This window comes from Aedes aegypti, chromosome 2, assembly GCF_002204515.2.
Source record: "Aedes aegypti strain LVP_AGWG chromosome 2, AaegL5.0 Primary Assembly, whole genome shotgun sequence".
Taxonomy (NCBI): domain Eukaryota; kingdom Metazoa; phylum Arthropoda; class Insecta; order Diptera; family Culicidae; genus Aedes; species Aedes aegypti.
This window is the reverse complement of record NC_035108.1, coordinates 35,116,974-35,139,022: the sequence shown is the minus strand read 5'-3', so window position 1 is coordinate 35,139,022 and position 22,049 is coordinate 35,116,974. Positions and strand designations below refer to the sequence as shown.

At 37.7% G+C, this 22,049-nt stretch overlaps 1 protein-coding gene across 1 annotated transcript in view; it reads left to right on the top strand.

The window, feature by feature from the left end:
- Positions 1–22,049, top strand: part of LOC5565111 — a 45,589-nt gene that overhangs the window by 7,114 nt on the left and 16,426 nt on the right. The window lies entirely within an intron of this gene.

Below are 22,049 nucleotides of genomic sequence, written 5' to 3'. Positions count from 1 at the left end.
AGGAAGTCGCTATGAAGAAAATCCAATGGAATTCCCTGTAGAGCTCTGGAGGAACTCCGGAGGATATGCTGGATGGAATTCAGAAGAATTACTGCAACAATTTTGGAAGAATTTCTTGAGCAACTCCGGAGGAATTACCGTTGAAGCTACGAAGGAATTATCGGAGGAACTCTGAAGGAACCCTGGACAAATTCGTACAGAACACTTAAGGAACTCCTTAGCCGAGTGGTTAGAGTCCGCGGCTACAAAGCAAAGCCATGCTGAAGGTGTCTGGGTTCGATTCCCGGTCGGTCCAGGATCTTTTTGTAGTGGAAATTTCCTTGACTTCCCTGGGCATAGAGTATCATCGTACCTGCCACACACGATATACGAATGCGAAAATGGCAACTTTGGCAAAGAAAGCTCTCAGTTAATAACTGTGGAAGTGCTCATAAGAACACTAAGCTGAGATGCAGGCCCTGTCCTAGTGAAGACTTTAATGCCAAAATGAAGAACAAGACTAAAGGAACTCCGAAAAAAAACCAGGAGAAACTCTTGAAGAATTCGCGGAGGAACTCTGGGATACTTCGCGGAGAAAATCTAGGGGAATTTCCGGAGTAACTCTTGAGGAATTCCTAGTGGAACTCCGGAGGATTTCCGTTGAATTATTGCACAAACTTTGGAAAATTCCTGGAAAAACTCCGAACTTTGGCGGTAATCCGAAGAAATACCTGCTGGAAATCCAAAGGAATTTCCGGAGCAAATCTGAAGGAATTGCTTGAGGAACTTCGACAAAAATTCCATGAGGAACTCTGATGAAATTCGTAGCGGACCTCCAAAAGAATTCCTGGAGGAACACCGAAAGATTTGCCGGAGGAACTGCGGAATATTTTCTAGAGAAACTTCGAATCAAAATCCTGAAGGAACTATGGAGGAAATCCTGGAGGAATCTGGTGGGGTTTGACTGTAACTCTTAATCGTTCTGATTTAACGGCTACGCAGTCTTTCAGAAAATGAAACGAGGTTTATAACTTGCCCAATCTCCAGAGCTATTAATGGAGGGATTTCGGAGGAATTGATGTAAGAAATCCCCGAAGAAAATTATGAACAAAATCTCTGGATGAAATTCCCGGATCAATTCTTGGAGGAAATACTTAGGTCTTAGACGAGTTCTTGGAGGAAATCTCCGAAGGAATTCCTAGGGAAAAACCCCGGTGGAATTTCTGAAGATATCCCTGGAAAGTTTTCTGAAACAAATTCTGAAAGAAATACCCGGAGAAATCGCTATTGGGAATTCCCTGAGGAATTCGTTGAGAAAATCCCGGAGTAATTCTTGGAGGATATCTGATGCAAATCCCAAACATTTCCTGGAGGAAATCTCTGGAAAAATTCTCTGAAAAATCGCCGATATAACTTCTGAAGAGTGAGAATTCATCCACAGAGGAATTCCTAAAGAAAATCTCCAGAGGAATTCTTGGAAAACATTTCCGGAGGAATTTCTGGAGGAAATCCCAGGAGGAATTTCGGGATTTGTTTTGGGAATTCCTCCGGGGATTACCTCCAGGAATTGCTACGAAAGGTACCTCAAGTAGTACCTCCGGGGATTTCCTTCCGAAATTCCTCCTGGGATTTCCTCCAGAAATTCCTCCGGAAATGTTTTCCAAGAATTCCTCCGGAGATTTTCTTTAGGAATTCCTCTGTGGATGAATTCTCTCTCTCCAGAAATTATATCGGGGATTTTTCAGAGAATTTTTCCGGAGATTTCCTCCAGGAAATTTTTGGGATTTGCATCAGATATCCTCCAAGAATTACTCCGGGATTTTCTCAACGAATTCCTCAGGGATTTCTCCGGGTATTTCTTTCAGAATTTGTTTCAGAAAACTTTCCAGGGATATCTTCAGAAATTCCTCCGGGGTTTTCCCCTAGGAATTCCTTTGGAGATTTCCTCCAAGAACTCGTCTAAGACCTAAGTATTTCCTCCAAGAATTGATCCGGGAATTTCATCCAGAGATTTTGTCCACAATTTTCTTCGGGGATTTCTTACATCAATTCCTCCGAAATCCCTCCATTAATAGCTCTGGAGATTAGCTACAGAAATTCATCCAGAATTTCCTCCAAGGATTTGCTCCAGGAAATTCATCCAAGGATTTCTCCTAGGAATTTCTGTGGGAATTTTCTCTAAATATTCCTCGCCGAGGATTTCCTTCAGGAATTTCCTTCAGAAATGCCTCTGGAGAAATTCCAAATATTCCTCCGGGAATTCTTTTGGAGCTCTACAAGGAATTCCTTCGCATTTCTTCCGTGGTTCCTCCTTCTTTCGGAATTTCTCCAGGAATTATCCAGAGTTCCTCAAATAATTCCTTGGAAATGCTCCAGAGTTCCACAAGGAATTCTTCTGAAGCTACTTCAAAAAATTCCCTACATTCTCTTCGAGGATTTCTGCAGAATTTCTCAGGAAATGTCTCAAGAGTTTCTTCGGGAATTCCTCTAGACTTCCTTCCCGGAATTCCTCAAGAGTTCCTCGTGAAGTTCTTCCGGAGTTCCTCCAGGATTTTTTTCAAATCCTTCCAAAAATTATTCCGCATTTCCTCAGGCAATTTCTTTGGATTTCAATCAGCAACTCCTCGGAAATTTCTTCGGATTTCCACTGGAAATTCTTCCAAAGTTATATCCTTTGGAGGTACTCTAGCTATTCCTCATCCAGTTATTCCTGAAAAGTTCCTCTGGAGCTCCAACGCTAACTCCTCCATTGGATTTCCTTCATAGCTCCTTTTGGAGTTATTCCGTAGTAGTTTCAGAAATTCTTCCAGGATTTTTTCCAGATTACTCTCGTAAATTCCTCAGCCGATCTCCAGCAGTTCTTCTGGAGTTCCTTCAGCAATTTGTCCGGAGTTCCTCCAACAATTCATCCGGAATTCCTCCAGGATTTTTTTAAGAGTTCCTCCAGGAATTCCTTCAGAGCTGTTTTGGGCATTCATCCAGGAATTCCTGCAGACTTTCTTTTGGAAATCCCCCAGAGCTCCACCGGGAATTTTTCAAAGTACTCCGGGCTTCAAAGTTTCTCCAGGAATTCTTTCGGATTTTCTCCAGGAATTCTTTCAGAGTTTCTCAAGGAGTTCCATCGTAGTTTCTCTAGAAATTTTTCCAAGAATTCTTTCGAATTTTTTTCCGGGAATCCCTTTATGGATCTAGGAATTCTTTCTGAGTTCCTCCAGAAAATCCTCGGAGTTCTTCAAGGAGTTCCTTTGGAGATCCTCCAGAAATATCTCCAAAGTTCCAAGACACCAACCCCGGGTCGAAACGTAGGGCAAGTTATAAACCTTGTTTCATTTTCTGAAAGACTGCGTAGCCGTTAAATCAGAACGATTAAGAGTTACAGTCAAACCCAGCCAGATTCCTCCAGGATTTCCTCCATAGTTCCTTCAGGATTTTGTTTCGAAGTTTCTCTAGAAAATATTCCACAATTCCTCCAGGAATTCTTTTGGAGGTCCGCTACGAATTTCTTCAGAGTTCCTCATGGAATTTTTGTCGGAGTTCCTCAAGCAATACCTCCAGGAATTTTCCAGAGTTCGTGCAGTAATTCATCGGAAATCCTCCGGAGTTCCGCTAGGAATTCATCAAGAGTTACTCCGGAAATTCCCCTAGATTTTCTCCGTGAAATATCCCAGAGTTCCTCCGCGAATTTCTCAAGAGTTCCTCATGGTATTCCTCCGGAGTTCCTTTAGTCTTCTTCTTCTTTTTGACATTAACGACCTCACTAGCTTAGTGTTCTTATGAGTACTTCCACAGTTATTAACTGAGAGCTTTCTTTGCCAAAGTTGCCATTTTCGCATTTGTATCTCGTTTGGCAAGTACGATGATACTTTATGCCCAGGGAAGTCAAGGAAACTTCCACTACAAAAAGATCCTCAGAAATTCTTGGAGGATTTGTGGAAGAACTCCTGAAGAAATTTTTGGAGGAACTCCCGGAGGCCTTCCAAGAAAACTCTCGGGTATATTCTTGGAAAATTCTCGGAGGAACAACCGGCAGGATTCCTGGAGAAACTGCGGTAGAATTTCTGGTGAAGCTGCCAGATTCTTGAAGCAACTCGCGTGTAAATTCCTAAAGGAACTACAGTACAGTTCCTGGAGGAGCTCCGGAGAAATTGTGGGAGGGATTCCAGAGGAATTTAGGAAGCAACGTTTGAAAAAAAAAATCAGTGGAGCTTCGAAGGAATTCCAGAAGAAACTCCCTAAGAGTACCCGGATGAAGTCCCAAGGAATTGCCGAAGAACAAATTCTCGGTGGAGCTCTGGAGATTTTTTCGGAAGAACTGTTGAGAAACTACCGGTGGAGCTCCAGAGGAACTTCGGAGGAATAACTGGAAGAACTCCGAAAGAATGTATAGAAAAATTCCTGGAGAAACTCTGGAGGAATTTCCAGATCAATTCTGGAGGAATGGATCTTTAAAGTAAACACAATTAATCAAACTTCGAGTGGTTCTTCAAGGAATATTATCAGACATTTTGCCATCGAGTCTATTGAAGATTTTTTCAAGGATTCCTGGAATTCAATTTTTGCATCAACTCATTCATCGATATCCTCATGAGATTTCTTGTTTCAAACATTTTTCAGCACCTCTATGAAGAATTTGTTGGATAATTTGAGAAGAATTGAATTGAAAATTACATGTATTCCTCAAAAAATATCTGGAGAAAATCCAGTTTGAATTTGTTGACGATTATCCTGCTTTTATAAGAGAACCTGAGAGATTCCTGGTGTAATCCCTAGATAAATTTCAACACGAATACCTTAGTAAATATCAGGATGAATTTAGTAAGCACTTTTAAACGAATTCCACTACAAATTTGGTGAGTGTTACCATGAACAATTTCTTAAAGCAGAGTTGAAAAATTCATAGAAGAGTTTATTTGACAATTCCTCGGTGTAGACACTTTTTTTTAAATGTCTGGATGCATCCCTGAATTAACTTCTCGAGATATTCTTGAATAGTTAATAGGGCTGGGGAAACTTCTAGCAAAGTTTCTAGGTTATTTTTGAATGAATCATTAAACAATTTAACTGCTGGCGTTAACAGTTGAATGAGATTCACAGTAAAATTGGGACTGGGATACACTCAAAGCTTTTAAGTATCGTAAGCGTGTTACTGCTTCCAAATGTTTAGCAGCATCCTTGCAGTCTTTGGAACATTGGACAGAGCCTTCAAATAAACTGATATGAATCAACCAGATAAACATTTTCTATATGTTCAATGTTGTTTCACCAATACTGTTATGCAGTACTTTGAAACATTAACTCTACGAGCAACGACAATAATTGCTTACAATTCAGATCAATCATCAACAGAAAAATAACAAACCGATCAATGTTTTACTACATTCCTTCAACATTTTGAAAAGTTGATTTCCATCGGACAAAAACGATTTATTTTAAGGCTCAAGAATCCATCATTCAATCATCATCAATCATTAAAAATGAAAAACCAGTTTTTTCGTCCAAATGTAAAGAAATCCTTATAAAAATCTATCATCGCAATACAGAGAGCAAGTGTAATGCAATGATAGATTTTCTTGAATATTGCTTAAATTTTGAGCAAAAAAACTGGTTTTGAAAATTTGTAAAACGATGATGGTTATTTTCCTCTTAAGTTTCAAACAGCATGCAAAAGAACGCACAGCAGCGTGTGCTTAATCATACGCGCCAAGCTGTTGTTGTCTAAACCTGAGATCAAGTGTGCTGTGCGCGGATGCAAACAATGCGTCAAGTTTTGCAACACAGTGGGGTGAAATGAACTGTTACCTGTTGCATTTACGGACCAAAATTTGTGACCCAAAGTGGCGTGTTCAAATCAAAATTGCAAGAGAACGCGTAGAGATAGAAGTTTGGTGTCAAAGAACGAATTGTAGAGCAGCTTGAAGCACACAACTTTGCTTAAGACAAGCATGAAATTTATTACGCATTTTTTAAAGTAAACTGACAAAAACAAGAGAAAAATCACTACCTTTGAACTTATTTGCTCTTAAAAATGAATTTATTTGCAAAACCCATTAGATGTAAAGTTGTTAGTAGATTGGAAATTTAATTAGCTTTCAAATGGAAGTAAGAGAATTGAGATGCGTTGAACTATTCCAAAGTTATAACCACTTAAAGGCAAACATATCCTAAAACATTAAATGTTTAATAACTCGGTAACAGTTAAGAATTGACCATATCCGTAGAACGATTTTTTTCATCTAACATGGTCCTCTATCACCCCTTAAAATGTCTGCACTCACGAACCTAACACCCTGTATATATATATATATATATATATATATATATATATATATATATATATATATATATATATATATATATATATATATATATATATATATATATATATATATATATATATATATATATATATATATATATATATATATATATATATATATATATATATATATATATATATATATATATATATATATATATATATATATATATATATATATATATATTTATATATATATATTTATATATATATATTTTATAGAATAAAAAATCACACTGTAGGTCTCAGCGCATTAGATTTTTTTATTTAAAAAAAAATTATAACTTTTGAACAGCTCAACCAATTACCAATCTTTTTTTAAGGAATAAGAGCTTAAAATTTCAACTTTTCAGAAAAAAAATATAAAACTCTGAAAAACATTTTATTTTACATGAAAAAATATAAAAAATATAGTTTTTTTAATTATGTTTTATTTTAATAAAAAAAAAACTGATGCGCTGAGACCTACAGTGTGTGCCGATAAAATTTACTGATTTTTTTATTTTCAAATAAATATAGCTCAAAAACTAAAAACCATACCTTCAAGAAAAAATGAGAATAGCAATAGCCCCTTTGGTCTCAAGTCCCGCAAAACACGAAAAAACGGAAATTTCACTTAGCCGCACGAAAAAAACGCAATTTCCGCTAGCCATGTTGAAGCAAAATAACTTGCTGCCCAGAGCATTGAAGAGGCAAATAGGCAGCTATGACAGTATATTTACAAAGTTATGTTTCAACAGAAACACCCAAAGTTTCAAAAACTTTAGTTTCAAATGACGAAAACAGTTGATGTTTTCTACGCCTATGAATGATGATTGCAACTCCCCACATGCACCATCAAGTCGATCATTACGAGAAACAAAAAAGTTTGGATCACTTTTGAGTTTGGATCCAGGTCTCAAATAAGTTTTAGTAATAACTGCTATATGTATGTTATTGGCTGTTAGAAAATTAAACAGCTCTTTTTTCTTCAGAAAGAGCATTCTAGTTTAAAATATTTAGATATAATAAAATCAGACGAAGACTTTTCATTTGAAGTGGGTACATTATCTGATGATTTTCCGTTAGGATTTTCGGAAGACGAAGAGCCGGAATAGAAGTTTACCGTTGCGGCAGGATTTTTTCCCATTTGATTTGCTACGATATCGGCAAAGAATTTTCCTTAAATAGATGCATTCGAAATTAAAAAATTTGTAAGGCTACCCGACGGAAAAAAATGATGGTGAATAAGCATGATTATAATCTTCCTGATGAGTATGACTCTTAATCAAGCGATCGTTAACTGAAAAACGAGCATTGTTCGATACTCTATCATGGGAATTCCTGAAACGAAAAACGTTACCGTTCATCTGCCTGCCACGAGTCTCAACGACTTGCCTATGCGAAGGGCAATCGCAAAAGTTTGACTTATGATAGCCCCTGCATTTCGCGCATACAAACTTTGTGGTATCAACTTTCACAGGACAGACGTCCTTGGCGTGAGAAGAACCTCCGCAAATCATACATTTTGCATCCATGCGGCAATGTTTTGTACCATGACCCCACTTTTAACACCGACGGCACTGATTGGGGTTCTGGAAATTTGCTTCAGTTTTCTGGAAGTATTCCCATGTCACACGGACATCGAACATAAGTCTTGCTTGTTCTAAGACTTTAATATTATTTAGATCTTTTTTGTTAAAGTGAACTCAATAATATTCTTGAGAAAGCCCTTTCCGAACAATGCCAAATTGGGTTCTCTTTTTTATAATGATTACTTAGACTGAGGAAAAACCAAGTAAATCATTATTTCCATTTTTGATCTCTTCAGGAGACTTATAGTCACTTGAGATACGTTTCAAGACAACTTTGAACAATCGTTCAGTTTTGTCGTCATAAGTATGCTTTTTCTTTTCAAGATGTTTGAGAAGAAGCTCGTGATCTGTAAGAGTTTCCGGCCAAACGCGACAGTCTCCTTTCTTTGCGGTTTGAAAAGAAACCTTGATTCCCCTAATGGTGTTTAAGATCTTTAGGTAGGAGATCCTCCAAATTCGAAACAACTACCGCAATTGGCAGCACCCTTCGTTTTCTCAATTGAATCAAAGATCTTGGGCTAGAGGCTGCTTCGATTTGGTGTTCTGAATTTTTTTCACAAGCTTCGAACTGATTGCTCATTTCAATTCATCATTGGAAGAAAGTGCGCATTCCGGAGAAACGTCCTTTATTTTATTTTTGCAATGTTTAGCGACTGTTTAAAAACCCACTTTTTTGGAAAGAAATTGTGAATTCAGAGATTCACCCTTCCTTTTGTTCGTGGTTGCAACCATGTTCAATAAATAAACGAAAGAAGACGTGACCTTCTGAGAGGTTTTTTTTTTCCAAGACGGTGTCCAAGAAAGATTACTACCATTAGCTTTCGCTGAGCGGTCTAATAAAAAAAATTGAAGGCACGGGTCCAAATAGGTTAGTAAAGAAATTAATAGTTGAAAAAATGTACTGAAAGATTCTGATTTTAAAGCCCTAAAAAGTACTGTTTTATTGCTTTAGGTAGTTTTAAAAACTTCCGAAAACAGAAAAAAATGTGTACGCACAAAGGTACGATGCGTAACATTCGTGTAGCAATCGTTTTTAATTGTTATAGACTTCAGAACATCTTCCCCTGGCCTGGGTACAAATTGCTTCAATTACAAACCGGTCCACCGAGCAATGCACTCTTTCCATGTGACATCTGCGAGCCGCTTTGCTACATCTTATCAGGCGCTTGCTTCTACCCCACTGTTCGTATCGTGTGGATCAAACTAGAATGTGATTAGCCTTAACCCGTGCAGTGACAGTGCGTTGCCATTTCTCCCGCCAGGTTTCTCTTGTCTCCCGGTGGTGGCATTCGTACTTAATGGTTCTGGTTCCAACCGGGTGTCATTCTTGGAAAGTTGAACGATCCCGATTGTCGCCGTTTAGTGCGGTCATAAAAATTCCGCTACAAGCTAAAAGTGTTGTCAATCACTGCATGGGTGGATAGGAATGCTTGGTATTGAGCAGATTAGTTCGATTCCAATGAGCGGAAAGGTCATCGGAAACGCTTAACTAGATTCACTTGTCCGCCATGATAAAATATTCTAACAAATGACGCATTCGATAGCTTAAAAGTAATCCTCTGCTGATGAATGATGACATTTCGTGACCAAATCCAAATGGGTTCTTTATTGATAAATTATACCGTGAAGTGAAGCAATTCGGGTTCTAAATAGAATCATGGATTTAGGAGTCCAATGTTAGATTGCGTACACGCGGATAGGAGAACCAGTTTGGAATAAGTTCAAGGCAAGCCCAATTTAATGAGATAAATGATTAAGGTGAAATTAAATCATAAATACCGATCATTCAGGCATGGAAACTGGATCACGATGGTGAAGCTTTTGTCCTGTTGCCATTCTCAAAAATATTTCGTAACTTAGTCATTGATGGGCGACAACAATATGCGTCGTCCTCCGCCCGAAGAGGTTATTACTTTGTGCTGCGTCACTTCAAAAACTTGCTTCGATGACAAGTATGGACCGGCACATGGTTGCATACATAATAAGTTGCCGCAGAATTGACGCCGCACTTTCAATAAACTAGTCGGCACGTGCTCCGTAGTTGGCCAAAGTCTAGCGTCGTAGTTCTTTCTTCTCCCCCCATGCCAAAACCCAGTAAAGCGAGTCGAACACCCATATCCAACCAATTTATGACCGAAAGTGCCACCGGTTATCTGCGGCTGGATCTGGTAATCCTCTTCGGTAATGGTTTGATTTACGTGTACGAGACATTAATTATATTGCTATGGGATTCAATTCGCTGCACAGAACAAGATGCAAACCAGAACGTTGACAAGTGGGTACACAAGACCTCACCGGGTAACTCATCTCGAGTGGGCATGGGCGTAGCAAGAGAAAGGCAAGGGAGCAACTGTTCCTTCTGGTCGACGGTTTAAGATCCCAGCGAGCTGTGCGCGCGTGTGGCTGTGTTTTGAGAGAGCTATCACGTTTTTTTCCTGTTCCACATTGTTTTCGATTCGGCCGATAAAATATTGAAAAGGCTGATGGTGCTATGCCACCTGAAAAATAGTTAGAAGTAATAACTTACTTCTACATAGTGTTATTTTGTGATGTAATAAAAAATGACAATACAAGTGAGAGAGCATGTGAAATTATGCTTTGACATAGCTGCGATCGGGTCTAATTCCCTTTTTTTCGATTCAATCAGAAATTCGACTACTTTTGCTAGTAGCGGATTCTCAATTACAATTTGATGATGCCTTTCTTTTGTATACTGGAGTGATTTTTTTTTTCGTGAATCTGCTGGGGCACCAATGTCATTTGAAGAGCAGCATCTTGTAAAGAAGTAATCAGAACAAACAAAGGTTTTACGGATATCCAGCAGTTTTTGGATAAAGAGTGTGCCGTTGGACGGCAACAAGTATGAATACTGCGATTTAATCAAGAAATGAAAGGCATCTGGTGAGTTTGTTCCTTTAATTGTAACCGGAATTCAGATGTTATGATGGTCGTAGTTATATTTTCGCATTTCATATGACAAAATTCATCACTTTTCGAAGTGGCTTGCATTTGTCATTTCAGTCGGTCGCTTGTCGCAAAATTGGTCATGCGTAGTGACCGATTGATTTGTTTTTTTTTCGGACCGTTTTTTATCGGTTTGCGCGTGTCAACCATTGAAACTTTTTTTTTACGGTGCAATCCGATAACCCTGGAGGGATCAGTGCTACTTTTTATGTTTAACGAACAGTGAATTAATTCAATAGAACGTGTAATCGACTAACTCTTCTCTTTATACTGTAAATGAATTGCTGTTTTGCTTTTGAACGCCTACATTCAAGGCCTCTGTTAAAGATCTTACAAGCAAATCAATGAATTATCTCAAAAGTATTTGCTAAGTTTCTGCTCTTTATTCTTCTTTTGGCATTACGTCCTCACTGAGACAGAGCCTGCTCCTCAGCTCCACAGTTATTGACTGGGAGCTTTTTTTGCCAAAGTTGCCATTTTCGCATTCGTATATCGTGTTGCAGGTACGATGATACTCTATGCCCAGGGAAGTCAAGAAAATTGTCTTCACGAAAAGATCCTGGACCGTCCGGGAATCTCCATCACCGCTTAAGTCTTATACCTAGTTTAATCATATGGGTAAACGTGGTTTACGGCTTAAGCGAAGGTGAAAAAATCGGCCTTTAAAGACATTCTTAATAACATTTTCACACAACCAATACTAGCAACTACTCCAGGATACATTTTCAAGCGTTTCTCTGAAGAATATATACGTAATTCTGTGATTAATACCGCCACGATTTGTCTAGTATTTTCTGGAGGATTTTCCCGGAAATTTTAATAGTACCTTCAAGGATCCATTTAGGATTATTTCAAATATACCCCTTAACATTTCTATGTAAATTCTTCCAAGATTTTTTTCAGAGTCTGCTTCTTCTTCTTCTTCTTCTTGGCATTTACGTCCTCACTGGGACATAGCCTGCTTCTCAGCGTAGTGTTCTTATGAGCACTTCCACAGTTATTAACTGAGAGTTTTCTTTGCCAAATTTGCCATTTTCGCATTCCTATATCGTTTGGCAGGTACGATTATACTCTATGCCCAGGGAAGTCAAGAAAATTTCCATTACGAAAAGATCCTGTACCGACCGGGATTCGAACCCAGACACCTTCAGCATGGCTTTACATTGTAGCCACGGACTCTAACCACTCGGCTAAGCAAGGCCCCCAGGTTTTTTCAGGTATTTTTGTTAAAAATTCTTCGAGTAATACATGCGGTAATATTTAAGGAATATCTCTCTGGTGATATCATAAGATTTTTTTCGCAAGAATTACTCCACAAGCTTCGCAAGAAAATCATACAACAATTGAACTAAAATTTTTGCTACGCATTTTTCCATGATTAGTTCCGAATTCTTTCAAGAGTTCAACTAGAAATTACTCGAAGCACAGATTTCTGAATTATTTCATGTATTTTTCTTCAATACTTACTTTAGAAGTTTCCCCAAGAATATTTATTTTGAAGCTTCCAAGAAATTACTATATTCACTTTTCTTCAATTCCACTGAAAACTATACTCCAGAAACTACTTCAAGGTTTACTTTCATATACAAATTGCTCAAGGAATCTACGTAGGGTTTTTTTTCCATTTCTAATCAATTCCTTCAAAATTTCTATCAGATTTCGCGAAACAATTTCTCCAGCGACATGTCCAGAAGATTCTTAAATAATATCTGAACGCATTATTCCAGATACTTCTCTGCCAGAAAACAAGAGCTCCGTTCAGCATATCATCAGAATTTCCTTAAATTTTATTATAGGAACTACTCAGAAGAATTATGAACCCTCTAATACTGAATCTCGCCCATTGCCTTATTCTAATAGTTCGGCTTTTTTAAAGTAATAATTTATTTTTTTGAAATCAGTTTTTCATGGTGTATGAAGTAAACATATTTTAAATGCTATTACCTTTTTATTTCGTGTTATAAAAATTTTGTTCAATACAATTCAGAAAAAAAAACTTTAAAAAATGTCATTTTGTGCAAGATTTTATTTTCTTAGTTCTATAACTTTTGTTGTATTTATAGTAAAACTGCATATTTTTCAATATGTTTTTAGTTCTTTTAATTTTCGATGATATATTAAAAATTTGCTTGAGAAAAGGTTTCGAAAAAATCAACCATGCTGTGAGATGTACCATTTTGAATGTTTGCAACAACTCCTTATGTTTGACAAACTTAGCAGTTATACTAGAATTTTAGTGTGGAATTACGACAATTTCAATTTTTGTTTTTAAACAACCAGAAAGGGTTGCGAGTTTCTTATAATTCTAATCATATTGATCAGATTGTAATAAAGTCTTTCCTTCTTCTCTATATAAATCTCAAACCATACAGCACAAATTAGATTCTATTCTATTCTAAGTGCTTGCACAGCCAATATTGAAGAGCATCCTGGAAGTACCGAAATTTCTGCCAGTATTTTCTTGTCAGCATTAATATTTGCAGCATATCCGAGATATGGTACAGACATTGAAATTGCCAGGCCCACCGTGCAGACTTAGGTTTGGAGATAATTCAAATACAATACGACTATCAAATTACCCGTATGAATAACGAGATAAAAGTAAATATTTGAATTTTTAATTGGAGAAACGGGGACCGTACCAACCGTTTCATTTCAGGGAGATAGATAAAACCGTTGGGAGTGGCGTTGCTAAGAATGTTAATGCACACCCTATGTATTGGTTCTCCTTTTCTTGGGATGGGACACAGGTATTTCTCCTTTGTGCCCTGACTCAAAAGCCTTGGCTTAAGCGCCCTTTCTTGCTCTCTGGAAAGACTTGAAGACTCACCCACAACACAACAGTTTTAAATATACTACGAAAATCGACTCCAGCTCTCGATTATAAAAAAAAAAAAACACCTTGAAAGAGTATATCGGAACAAACTCACCAAATTATCCAAATCGATTTTGCTATCTAAAGGGGTGACTTCCAGTTTCCTTCTCCAGTGGAACCACTCGAATAGCAATTAGAAAGAGAAGTATAACATAACATTTCTTTGCATTAGTAGAATTATTATTTGACTAATGTTCACTTTCAACATAATTATAATTTGAATTCTTTCCGGGCAGCACTACACAGTTTTTCCATATGAATATAAGTGCTCATTTTGCAAATCATATTGCACAAATTTGATTTATTTAAAATTAACATTTAGTAAAGAATCAACAGTTTTCTTTTAAATGCTATCAGCATCTTTGTTAGGATTGATTCATTAACTGTTTGTATTTTTCATTTTTATGTCAAGATTAAGATTAAGATTTTATTTTTAAATAGCGACTCAAGAAATTTTCCTTTTTGTACGTCTCTTCCAAAATTGCGACCAACTGCACGCTGCGGAACTGCGAGCAGCTTTTTTAAAGATATCATACGTCTACAATCAACAAAAGAAATCTTTTTTTTCTGCTGAAATGCCGAATTTAGACTATTGTGGAATAGTCATATTGTAAGATATGATAGCTCGACAGGATGGCCTAGAGCAGGGTACTTATACATAACTTAGACTTCAGATGAAATCAAGTAAGAAAATATATGATTTTACAATTTGAAAACCTATATTTTAATCCGACCTTACTACGGCACTGATAACGTCACTTGTTGGGGCCGGAGTGTGCGAAGCTCCTCCTCTTCTTCTTCTTATTCTTCTCACTTGGGCACTGAAACGTCACCGAAGCGGCGGTCCATGACTACTAAGCTAGGGGGAGGAGATATACTTCTTTGTGGAACCCTCCCTAGCGATGCTGGTGTCGAAACACTGAACTGCCTACTCGCCGTAGACAGTCCCGGCAGATTCCACAGAATTCTGCCACAGGCCCCTATGTACATTGTACACACATGCCTTCGTCTTCCTTGGCGACTAGCTACACGGGCGATACTTTGCTCTATTGGCTGAGCCCGTGTAGCGAAGCCGGCGAGTTTTGGGAAGCTTTGACGGAACCACCGAAACCACTCCTTAACAATTACCACTCCCAAAATGTTGACGGTTCCAACCTTTTTGCACTGCACTACCACATCACTACACTTGTACCCGAACCATGGGCTATCCCATTGGAGGCCACTTTGAGAACGCTCCCGATCCCGACGAGGCTGGGCACAAATTTCCAACCTACAGATGATACGGAAACGGAACCGGCTCTCTAAGACTTTTCTGGCCGAAGTTCCGCGGAATGGAAAACGCGTCCGTTAAGCTATGCCAAATATTCGGCTCTAGGACATTTCGTCGAATGACATTTGGTCGAATGACGTTTGGTCGAATGACATTTGGTCGAAAGTACATTTGGTCGAAAGGACATTTGGTTGAATAGACATTCGAACGAATTGCTTTAGAACATATATTTTGGTCGAATGACGTTTAGTTGGACGGAAATTTTGTTGAATGCTTATTTTCAAATGGCTTATTGAAAGATCATTTGGTAAAATTGGTTATTGTTTAATAAGTATTGCAAAGTTGGTAATATAACGCATTCTTCTGAATAATCTGAATCATTAACTGTTGTTGAATAATGGGACATTTTATGCAGTCTTATTCTTAAATTCAGAACATTTTTTTATTTGTATTATGAAGTTGTGCCAATCCTGGAGGAGTTCGATGATTATTCTTTTTGGAAGAAGTTTTTTTGTACATTGGCTGATATATTTAGCTCTAGTGAATTAATTATTCTTTGAAAATATAATCATTCTTTGAAAAACTGCTCGGCAAGTTATTTTATTACTCAAAGAAGTGAACATAATGTTTTTATTATTAATTATTCTTTTGAAATGTCATCGTTCTTCGTAATGAACTGCTGATTTTTATCTGATGGAAGCATTCGGAGAAAGTGCTCGGGATCTTCTTTGAATTCTGGGTCTTGCAGCTTCCGGACGACGGTAAGATTTTTGGATGCGGAAATCAGAATTAAAACGGCAGGAAAAAATTGCTTTAAGGAAATCCTTCATGGTGAAGTGAATGTTAGATGTCGGTAACTCTGCTGACAAATTGGCTTATTGTGACTTCCAGTTTAATAACATGACGGGGTTGGTGGTCTAATGACTACCGCTTCTGCTTCATAAGCAGAAGGTCATGGGTTCAATCCCAGGCCCGTCCTATTCCTCGTACTTTGTAGTTGTATCTTTCACTTGCTTATATCTAACACTCTTAATATATCACAGTTGATGTATCTATCACAGTACATAGCATTTACTAGAACCCGAGACGAACAAAAATAAACCATTTGCCTACGCTTCCATTCGTTCTCATAATAGCATGCCTTCCTTTACGCCTGATACATAAGCAGTCTGCTAATCAAACCAGTAAGCCTCTCTGCCATAAAAAATATCCCAACTGGCGTTGACGCAGTGGTATATACGTGGGAGCCAGTTGAATGCATCATCAATTCCTTCCCCTTCCCCTCATTGGTCTGCATTCTGACGTGGCAGGCACCATTGTTGCCTAAAAATAGAAGATCACCAGCACTTATATACTGAGGGTGCCTGTTGATCCCAAGCAGTCATCTGGTTGGTTCCTTGTGTAAGTGCAGCTGATCTGGCGATACTGGAGTAGCAACCACGGCGGCCAATCAAGCTCAAGCTATTGTGACTTCCAGTTTAATAACATTCCTCAAGCAAATATATGACTTTGCTGACAGTGTTGATGATCCCGGTTGAATAACAAAGTTTGCAGTAGGAGCTATGAATTGTTTCTTAATTAAAATTGTGCTTAATGGGAAAGGGAAGACGAGTTGACTGAGGCGACTAAAGTTGGCTTGCTTTAATTTTAGATCAGCTTATCTCGAATCGCAGAACATGCTTGAACAAAAAAGCAGCATGAAACGTCAAAAACGCAAGAGGTTGCTATATATGTTGGTAGAGAATCTATGACATTTGGTCGAAAGACATTTGGTCGAATGACATTTAGTCGAATGACGTTTGGTCGAAAGTACATTTGGTCGAACGGACATTTAGTCGAATGAAAATTTGGTCGAAAAACGTTTAGTTTCAACACAAAACATATTATATTTTGTCGAACCGACATTTCGCGGAAGGGGTCGAATCTAAATGTATGGAAACAAAGTTTTACGTGCAGTCTGACTATTGTCGAGAGTAGCATTTTGTCGCTAATACAAGAGTGGTAGAATAATTGAAAAAGTATCAGTCTTTTCACCAGCAACCTATTATGCGATTAGCTTGTTATCCAATTTGATGGACGCTCTACCAACATATTGATCAACCTCTTGCGTTTGTGACGTTTCATGTTACTTTTTCGTTCAGGAAAGTTCTGCGATTCGAGATAAGCTGATCATAAATGGTAGCAACCCTACTTTTGTTGCCTCAGTCAACTCGTCTTCCCTTACATACATAGAAGTCACAATAAGCCGATTGGCCATAAATAAAGTTACCGAAACCTTACATTTACTTCGCCATAAAGGTTTTCCTGAAAGCAAATTTTTCCTGCCGTTCTAATTCTGATTTCCGAATTCAAAAATCTTACCCACTACGTCCGTAAGCTATAAAACCCGGAAATATCTCGAGTACTCTCTCCGCATGCTTCCTTCAGATCAAGATAAGCAGTTCATTTCGAAGAACGATGACATTTCAAAAGAATAATAAATAATAAAAATATTATGTTCACATCGTTGAGTAGCAAAATGACTTGTTGAGCAGTTTTTCAAAGAATGATGATATTTTGAAAGAATAATAAATTCACTATAGCCAAATATTTCAGTTAATGTACAAAAAAATACTCCTAAAAAGTTCATTTGAATAATCATTGAAATCCTAGATTTTGGCATAACTAAAAATTGCAAATAAAAGGACGTATGAAATTAAAAAATAGATTACATAAAATGTCTCGTTTTATATTCAACAACAATTGATGATTCAGATTATTTCAAAGAATATGTAATCTTACCAACTTTGCAAAACTTAGAAAAACATAATCAATTTTACCAAGTGATCTTTTAATAAACCATTTGAAAATAAGCTTTCAACCAAATTTCCATTCAACTCAACGTCATTCGAGCAAAATAAATGTACCAAAGCAATTCGACCAAATGTCCATTCGACCAAATGTCCCTTCGACCAAATGTACTTTCGACCAAATGTCATTCGACCAAACGTCATTCGACCAAATGTCCATTCGACGAAATGTCCGTTCGACCAAATGTACTTTCGACCAAATGTCATAGATTCCAAATATTCGGCATAGATCGATACAGAACCATACAAATGTTCTACATCGCAAAGGCTTTGTCTGAGTTGAAACCGATGTTTGTCTGTTGGTTTATGCCTAGCCAAATATTTGCTCATTTGGCAAAGCGTGTTATGATAGCTTTACCTTTCGTGGTTTGCCACTTTCTTCCTTCCAAGTGTCATCACAACACCTAAACAAACCACAGGAGATCGTGCTGGATCGTGTGTTATGCTGGATGTCACTTTTTCTGTTGCAGGAGGAGATGGAGGCCAATCTTTATTTAGCTCACCGACGCAATCCAGACGGTATTTTTCCCTATATTATAAAAGCACTAACTACACATTCTAAATTAAAATAAATGCTAAAACAAACAAATTAAAACATTTATAGGGAATGTGTACCAGTTATGGCCATAGTGGTTCCCTATTTGGACACATGTGAAATTTTGATAACTTTCACATTTTAAATCATTTTGAATGGTTTAAAATCAAGATATATCTTAAATCTAACTCCTACAACACACAAAAATTTTCTAAATTAGAAGACAATAAAGTAATCACTTATGGCCAAATAAAGAACCACTATGTCCATAACTGGTACACATACCCTATAACACAGTGTGTGTCTGTTGCCAATCACTACACGGAGCCACAAATCAACCCAACATTGACTTCTTTTGATGCAATTCGGCTTTTCCATGGGATAATCCAAATTTGGGTTAACTGACAGATATCTATCATTAGGTAGTTTCCGTTTGACAACAGCGAAAGAAAAACAACTCAGTGCAAAAAAAATCTACCCAGCATTATCTATCGAGGTCTCCGTAGTAGGTTAAAACAACTTAGGGTGTGAACCGTTTCACCGATTCGTTTAACTTTTAGTTAAAATTTGACAACTCCGGTTAAAAATAACCCTGCTCTGAAGCATGGTTAAACTTGACGGTTCGAAAGTTATATTCTGTTCCCGTGAATTTGAGATTAATCAACCATCTGTCAACTTTGTTCTGAAATAACTACTCGAATGTCAAAGCTCAAATGGGTCAACCACGAAGTTCAATTTAACCATTTGAGGAGAAAATAACTATCGAAATGTCAAATTTTAACTAGTAGTTAAACGAATTGGTGAAACGTGTCACAGCCTTAACGTTAGGTAAACTTGAAAGAACCCAAATTTGGCTTATTCCATTGAACTTCGACGCTGGGTCGGTGCGTCTCTCTCTCTCTGTTTTTGACAACATTGCTGTTGCGGGAGTGGCAAAACTACACAACCGTGGGTAAAAACGAATTAAGCGTTGATTATTTCAAATCATTGCCAACGTTTTGATCCAGTCGTTGGGATCTTCTTCAGAGCCTGTTGTTATCCCTTAAAATGATTAATCCAAAATGTCCTCTTATTATTTGAAGTAACCTACAGTTTAGTGGCTTTAAGTTAGACTGAAAATAGAAAATTATACGCATCAAAACCAGTGAGTTCAATGGATATTTCTCTTCCGTCATAAATCTCGTAAAACAGCTCCCTTTAAGACACCTCTATACACTTGGCTTGGTTTAATAAGTACAGTCGCCTCTCCACATCTCGATATCGAAGGGGCCATCGAGATAGGGAGACATCGAGACATAGAACAAATTTTTAACGAATACTAGATTGAAAATCACTCCGTTACCAGGAAAATAAAAACAAACAGATGTCATTTCGTCTTCGCAAATTGTTTCGAATCTCTAAAATCTAGTCTTGTAACCTGTGATAATGTGCATATCGACATACGGAGAGAAAATTGGGAACGAAAATCACATCGAGATAGGGAGATATCGAGATAAGGAGGATATCTAGATATGGAGAGTGAAAATGAACGCAGACTGAAGGGACCGAAAAAATCATCGACATAGGGAGAGATATCGAGATGTAGAACATCGAGATGTGGAGAGTCGACTGTATTTGAATTGTGTCAAACTTACTTCTTAAGAATACAATAAGCCAATGTTTAAAACCATGCAAGAATTTTGAATTTATTATGCTTGATTATATAGAGGCATGTCTTCAAAGTTTGTAAGTTTGTGAAAAAATCAACGCTTAATTCGTGACTGAAAGCCGAAATCCAATTATCATCACCAAAGTCCAGTCAATCTTCCTTAACGTGGGTGAAAACTAAATGCAGTTTACCCAAATTTGAGTTTAAAGAACTTATATTTTGGTAGTCTGGTTTCTCCGTGTACATGAAGAAAACATAAAAACAAAACAACATAAAGTGACTTTAAACACACTACGCTATAAGCACTTAAATGTGGGTGAAATCAACATGGTCCTGGCTGCGCCCATGCAAATGGGCAATGCATGGCGGGTAAGCAATGTTTCAGTTGATTGATTTCAGCTTCCGTGTGTGCCAAGAGAACACCATTCAGCACACCTCTACCTAGTCAGTCACTCGACCTGCAACAGGCGTGGAGGGCTCTCAGGTGTGAAAAGACAAGTGTTGACATCTCCCGCCTCCGCGGATTTATCGTCGTCATCCATAAGCCGCTAGCTGCGGTCAGTGCAGTCCAAGATATAAGCATCAAGTGGAAGCGGCTCCGCAATTAATGAGCGGTTTTTATTGTAGACGATAACTTAACGATTCATCGGTGGCGGGAAGGTGGACAGCGTTGGAGGACGTTGAATATCGATGTCCAATCCAACGTAATTAGTGTCGGGTGTTGCTTTGGGTGGCTCTTTCAGATGCGGTGATGAGCGATGCCGACAACGATACTCTGTCAATATGCCATCAATATTCATCGGGGAAACATGTGTTACTCTCAACGGACAAACGAAATTGCGTTTTGAACAGTTGGTACCAAACTGCTCTAGCTACACAGATCAGTCACTTGAGTTTTAATTTGTTTGAGCGAATGCTATGATTGTGCACCAGACCGTACCCGAAGCAGTCAGCAGCAATGCATCTGTGCTTTAAGCACGAGGACCAAATCCATGCCAATGTCAGAAGTGTGAAATTTTTGTGTTCCCAACTAGCATTTCATTTTTGGCATTCGGCCCAGAAGCTGTGCTGACTCGGTGGATTATTTACGATGGATGCCTTGGCACGCCAAGAATTTATAGTGCTGGTTGTGGAGCGGGAATTTATTGCTTAAAATCGGTCTCTGGCATTGGTGTAGAATTTAAGATTGCATTGTTTAAATCACATAATGTCCAGAAGTTTATAAACATAGAGTTTTATGTCAGAAGTTCAAAAAGTTTGAACAAAATTGGCTAAGTTTGTTTGTGAATCCGCCTTTCATCATAAAGATAATGACTTCTGAACTTATGTCTTTTTTCATTTTAAAAATTTGTCCTTTCAATCGTTCATCATTTGGCTTTATCATGAATTCGTCATGTGCTATAACCACGTTCCGTTTTGCTGATTGACGATATTCTGATGGGGATTAATATAAGGTTTGAAAGCATCCAATAGATTTGGTACATCAATTTTTCACCATTTTTTTTCATATCTAATACTATTGAAGACAGGGTTAACTTTCTCTAGTGATTCATCTAGTTACGTTTCCGGGAATTCCTTCAGAAATTTTTTTGGATTGTTCAATCAATATTTGAATCATTTTATGAACATTTTCTACTTTTTTACTACTAGTTAGACCTATTAGTGAAATTTTCAACCTGAATGACTGTTTGGTTCTTCATAGTTGTGCTATTGAAAATTTGATGTTTCGCTTCATTGGTATTCATTTTTACTGTTTCTGGCAGTGGTTTCCGAATATTGGAAGTTTTCTAGGTTATTATCGTTTTTATTCAAATTTTGTAAGGCTGCAAATTTAAGACAAATAATTAAATGATATGTTTCCAAATTTGCCATTTCTAGAGGTTTGTTTGATTAGTTTTCTCATTAGGTATTTAGGAAGATTAAGAATGCTTGATTGCCTTGATCGTGGGTCTAAAGGTTTGACGAATACAAAAACTGATTAAACTTTCTAATTATGATCGTCATGTGCGGAATTCGAACAAAAGTGTCCGGATTATGAG